The sequence below is a fragment of the Pinus tabuliformis genome, chromosome 3_2, assembly GCF_031772625.1.
Source record: "Pinus tabuliformis cultivar Carrire ecotype Pingquan chromosome 3_2, CPIR1, whole genome shotgun sequence".
Lineage (NCBI taxonomy): Eukaryota > Viridiplantae > Streptophyta > Pinopsida > Pinales > Pinaceae > Pinus > Pinus tabuliformis.
The window spans coordinates 783,895,731-783,901,387 of NC_142302.1; the positions used below are offsets into that span (position 1 = coordinate 783,895,731).

A 5,657-nucleotide genomic window follows, 5' to 3' on the forward strand; every position below is an offset into this window, starting at 1 on the left:
TGTTGACATATTTGCTGAAGAAATAGCCATAATGAATTATCATGTGTATGAGATACAAATTTATGGCATTATTTTATGCAATATCACTTTTTGAACCGAACATTGAATTAAGATATTTACGAGCATAGATCCATTTTAAATAAGGATATGCGAGAGAGGTATCTAATTTCTTGGCTTACAATAAACTCAAATCAAATTTCTCTCTTATTCCATAGACTCCAACTAGATCACAAAAAATACATCACTTTAAGCCAACACTCTAACACTTAGAAAGCCCCAACTAGAAAGTCGTAGGTATCCCAAAGGCCTGAAGGGGATCTAATGGGAAGAAGTTTCCGCAGTCAAAAGCCTTCCAATCAATATATAAATATATAAATGTAGATTTATTATACTTTTTAATTAGAAATATTCAATTAAATAATAGAATTTAAGTACATCTGTTCTAATCTAAATTGCTTATTAGCATAATTCACTACCATCATACATATGGCATTCTTTAACTAAGAATACCAAAGAAGATGAAAGGTGGTACAAACAAGCATATTTTTCCAACAACTAATCCAACATTAGTACCTTATAAATTTTTCATGAACATATCGTATTTAGAAACTTTTGAAAAACGGTTTGCAATATTAGTAAGAAAATCTATATCAAACATTGCAGTATCTCATGGGAAATCTGGGAAACCACGACCTCCACTATGCTAGTGTGCTGTGGAAAGAGTGATAAGATTTCACTGTTTTGAATTGTTTTGTGTTAAATAAAGAAAAACAATTTTAATGGAGATATTGATATTTTTTACTAACTTTTGTGAATTGAGTCTATTTAATATCTTCATTATCATAAACACCAACCTATATCCATCTTAATTCCATATCTACCAAGATATTATAGGGATCAAGTCTATTTAGCACTCTCATAATCCTTGAGCTTAAAAGCTACTAGTAGTAATTTATCAAATTTAATAAATTTAATAATTGATTTTTATTTTTTATTTTTTTAACCGAGTTAAAATGTTTACATGACATCAAATTACAAGATCCATGTTTACTCTTGATCTACCAACTGCCCAAAGGGATTAAATATTTTTTACTCTATGATATTTGATCCCTCCCGAGACTAAGTAGATTCAGAGTAAAGATGGACTAAGTAGATTCAAAGTAAAGATGGATCTATTCTCGTTTAATTCCCCCGTTTAAATAGGCTAAATTCCACGTGAATACCATGGGTCATACCATTGTTTCTCAATACCACGGGTCAATACAATGTTTCATCTTTATTTTTATTAATAATAATATTAGAGTTAATAATTTTTTTTGCATGGTATTAATAATAATTTGGCCTATGGTATTTGGGCCATACCCTTCACCTAAATAAAACTTCTTTTTTGAGTGTAGTAAATATAAAAAAAATGTTTTATTTATTTACCATACCTCTCATTTATTTATATTTTTATTAATTTATCATACCTCTTTTATAAATATGGTATTTGGTCCATCGTTTTCACCCAAATAAATCTATTTTTTGAGTCTTCCTAAATAGAAATAGGTTTATGGACTAAATATAAATTTATTTATTTACCATACCTCTAGTTTATTTATATTTATATTTTTTTACCATACTTTTAGTTTATTTATATCTATATTCTTTATCATACCTCTAGTTTATTTATATTTTTATTTATTTACCATACCTTTGGATTACATATAAAAAGAGGTTTTATTTATTTACCATACATCCACTTTATTTATATTTTTATTTATTTACCATACATATTTTTTGGGTATTTGTAAACTTCTTTATATTTTAAATTTTTATTATGTTTATATATACTAATAATTATATTGATTTTCAAAAAGGACCGACATGCAAACATTAGATTAGAAATGTTAAATTTTGAGCGTTATGTTTACATGTTTAGGTTTTTATGTGAAATCTACACCCACACTAGGCTGTTTACATTTACATTTATGTTTACATTTACATTCACATGTAGACATTTTTATGTGAGATCTACCCCCATATACAACATTTCTAATGGCAAAATCATGAGCCACTAAACCATCAATGTTGATCTAAACACTACTACATATAGGGGGATTTTAAGACAATATTTGAGACATTTTTTGGGCAAAATGTCTTAACTTGAGAAGGAACAAAACTTGTGTATTGTCTTAAATATTGTGGTGTCTCATAAATTATTGTCTTAACTATTATTGTCTTAAAAATTATTGTCTTAAAGATTATTGTCTTAAAAAATATTGTATTAAAGAATATTGTCTTAAAAATTATCAGTATAAAGACAATATATAACACAAGCATTATTTTCTCTTAGGAGACAATTTCATTTTTGTCTCTCTAGAGACACAACTTAGATTAGAGACAATATGTATTTAATACTAGTTATTTTCTCTTTAGAGACAATATAATTTTTATTTGAAGATCACTTTTTTTCTCTCTAGATAAAATATAAAACAACAAATACAGAAATATCTCACCATTGAAATAAATCGATATTAAAAACATTTAATTAAATATAAAGTACAAAATCATTGATTAATTCATGTTAGCGCACAGTGGAATCAAACCACCAACCTCCTGCTTGTAAGGCAGACACTCTTCCATTGAGCTAGCACACTTTAAAGAATTACGTGAAGAGTTATGGTAAAATTTTATTGTAATTCTACCCAAACAATGGAGATGCTGACAAATAGAGGCTAGATATTTGTGTGTCGAGGAACATTGATACTTGATACTCATCGAGCAGGTCTCACCCAAAATGTCATATCTTCAGTATGTAGTCAGGAGGCTTGTAAAGTCCCTTAAAACAATGGAGCTGCCAAAAATAAATGCTACAGTCGTTTTTATTTGGAAACAACAAGGACATTTGCTACTCATCCAACAAGCCATCCCAAGTTTCAAACCCTTTTAGTATCGGTAGTGAACAGGCTTGTAAGGTCCCTCAAAAAGCACATTCATATACTCTTCCTGATGAGGAGAAAGCTTTGTTAACTTGGCACCCAACTTGGGCAAGGGCAAAGCAACCACCTTATCATCTATATGCTCAGGCAACAGATATAGCTTCTTCTCATACTTCCATGATTTCTTCTCGTTCTAGAGCTCTAACTAACTAATGACCTGCAGCAAAAAGTAGAGATTATGCACCATCTATGGAACATCCACTTATGTAGCAACATATTATATGCAACAATATAATCAAGGGATTGGTATGCCTAAGAAATCTAGTATGTACAATCAATGGTTGCAGGGAATTAGAAATATTTACCTGGTTTGCAAAGGAGCAAGACATGACAAAACTTGGGTGGCCAGTTGCATAACCCAAGTTCATTAGACGGCCCTATGCAAGAACAATGATGCCACTATTTGTGTCAGGGAAGATCCACCTATCAATCTGAGGTTTGATGGTAATATTCTTAACATTAGGGAAAGTTTCAAGGCCTTGCATATCAATCTCATTGTGAAAGTGATTGAAGTTACAAACAATGGCATTGTTCTTCATTTTCTTCATGTGATGTACCACGATGATGTCCTCATTGCCAGTGGTTGTCACGAAGATATCAGCAGTGATAACTACATCCTCAAGGGTGAGAACAGGAAGGCCTTCCATAAGTGCTTGCAGGGCACATATAGGATCAATCTTTGTAACATAGACCCTAGCTCCAATGACTTGAAGGCTACATCACAACCCTTGCCAACATCTCCTAACCCACAAACAACAACAACCTTACTAGCAATCATGACATATGTGGCTCTCATAAGACCATCTGGGAGATAGTGGCTACATCCATACAAGTTGTCAAACTGCAAAAGAAGAAAGAGAATCAGAATCAGAATCAACACAAACTACATCTCAAATAGAAACATTTTGAAGAAAAAAAGGTCTGAGAAATCTTGCCCTGGATCTATAATTCACAATAATTCAAAACTTCGATACAAGTACAATTAGCTTTCAAAACCTTAGCTAATATTAACCCATCATAACCAGATAATTGAATATATGTAAAGGTCCTTGATTTTAAATATGAATATGCTTCTACACCCACCATGAACTCACATTGATTCAACACCCTGGAAATGGATTTTTTTTTTAATGTAGTGGAAACTAGTGAATCCTAAAATGTAATGTAATGAAAGCTAAGTATACCAAAAGCATAATGATGTGATCTCAATGACATCGAAGAATCAAGGCAAATACCAAGAGCAGTGCAACTCATAACATCAAGAATGAGACCAAAATGCCCTTAAGGGCATATCAGATCCAACATCAGGAAGTTGGTATCGCATGATTAAGATTATAATTAAGATTAAGATACTTCCTAATACTCTAAATAGATATAGGACAATACTGTCAAAATTGATAAATAGAGGTCTGAAATTTACCATATTATACTATAAATCTGTATAATAGTTTGGTGATGAGATCCTAGCTACTTTAAAACAATGACAAAACTCATTGCTAGAACCAAAAACACAATAGCTAATAAATATTCCACATCTTAAACACCTTGAAAAGATCTAAAAAACAACAAACACACCTGAAAAGTGTGAGCTCAAAAGAAATGAGAACAAATTTAAAATCTAAACCACAACACCTAGACAAGATCCTACTTCAAAGCACCCTCACCAGATCTCAAAATTCACGCATCTACCTGAAAACATGTATTAGAAAACAACAAATGGCAAAGAAATGAGGGAACAATCCAAATCCAAATCACAACATATAAGAAACATCCCATTTCAAAAACTCTAGATGAGATCTCAACATCCCCACCATGCCCACCTGAAAAAATCTATTAAAAAAAATAGAATGTTTATGAAAAAATAGAAAGAGCATGGCTATGACATTAATTGGTGAAATTGGACATTGGCATGACATGCATGACGCACTCCACCATATGTTGCATGAGTTTTAATGTAACGGGGCTAGGTACTGGGAATGGGGATTTCTGGAAAATAGCAATGGATCATACCCAACAATATAATCAAGGCATTGGTATGCCTGAGCAATCTAGTATGTACAAGCAATGGATGCAGGGCATTAGAAATATTTACTTTCTTTGTAAAGGAGCAAGACATGACAAAACTTGGGTGGCCAATTTCACAACCCAAGTTCATCATACGTACTTTGTAAGAACAATGATGTCACTACCGGTGTCAGGGAACACCCACCAATTAGTCTGAGGGTTGATGTCAATCTTCTTAACACGAGGTAAATTTTCAAGCCCTTGCATATCAATCTCGTTGTCAAAGTGACTGATTATACAAACAATGGCATTTTTCTTCATTTTCCTCAAGTGATCTACCATGATGATGTCCTTGTTTCCAGTGGTTGTCACAAAGAAATCAACAATTCTAACTACATCCTCAAGGGTGAGAATAGGAAGGCCTTCCATGAGTGCTTGTAGGGCACATACAGGATCAATCTCTGCAACAGTAACCCTAGCTCCAGCAACTATGAAGGCTGTTGGGTCGTTAATATGCCATTGTTATTGTCACTTGTGAACGTTTATTCCACCCATTTCTACCATTCTTCATCATGTCAGTTATTATAATTTATTATATAAATCCATTTTATGATGATTTATGCTCTTACATTATTTATTCTCCTTTATTTCTAATAAATTGATGATTATGCA

General features: G+C 32.1%; 1 pseudogene; it reads right to left on the minus strand.

Annotated features, from left to right (window-relative positions):
- Positions 1–2,928: 2,928 nt before the first annotated feature.
- On the minus strand, positions 2,929–5,414 carry LOC149182950 (adenosylhomocysteinase 2 pseudogene; annotated as a pseudogene).
- Between the last annotated feature and the right edge of the window lie 243 nt (positions 5,415–5,657).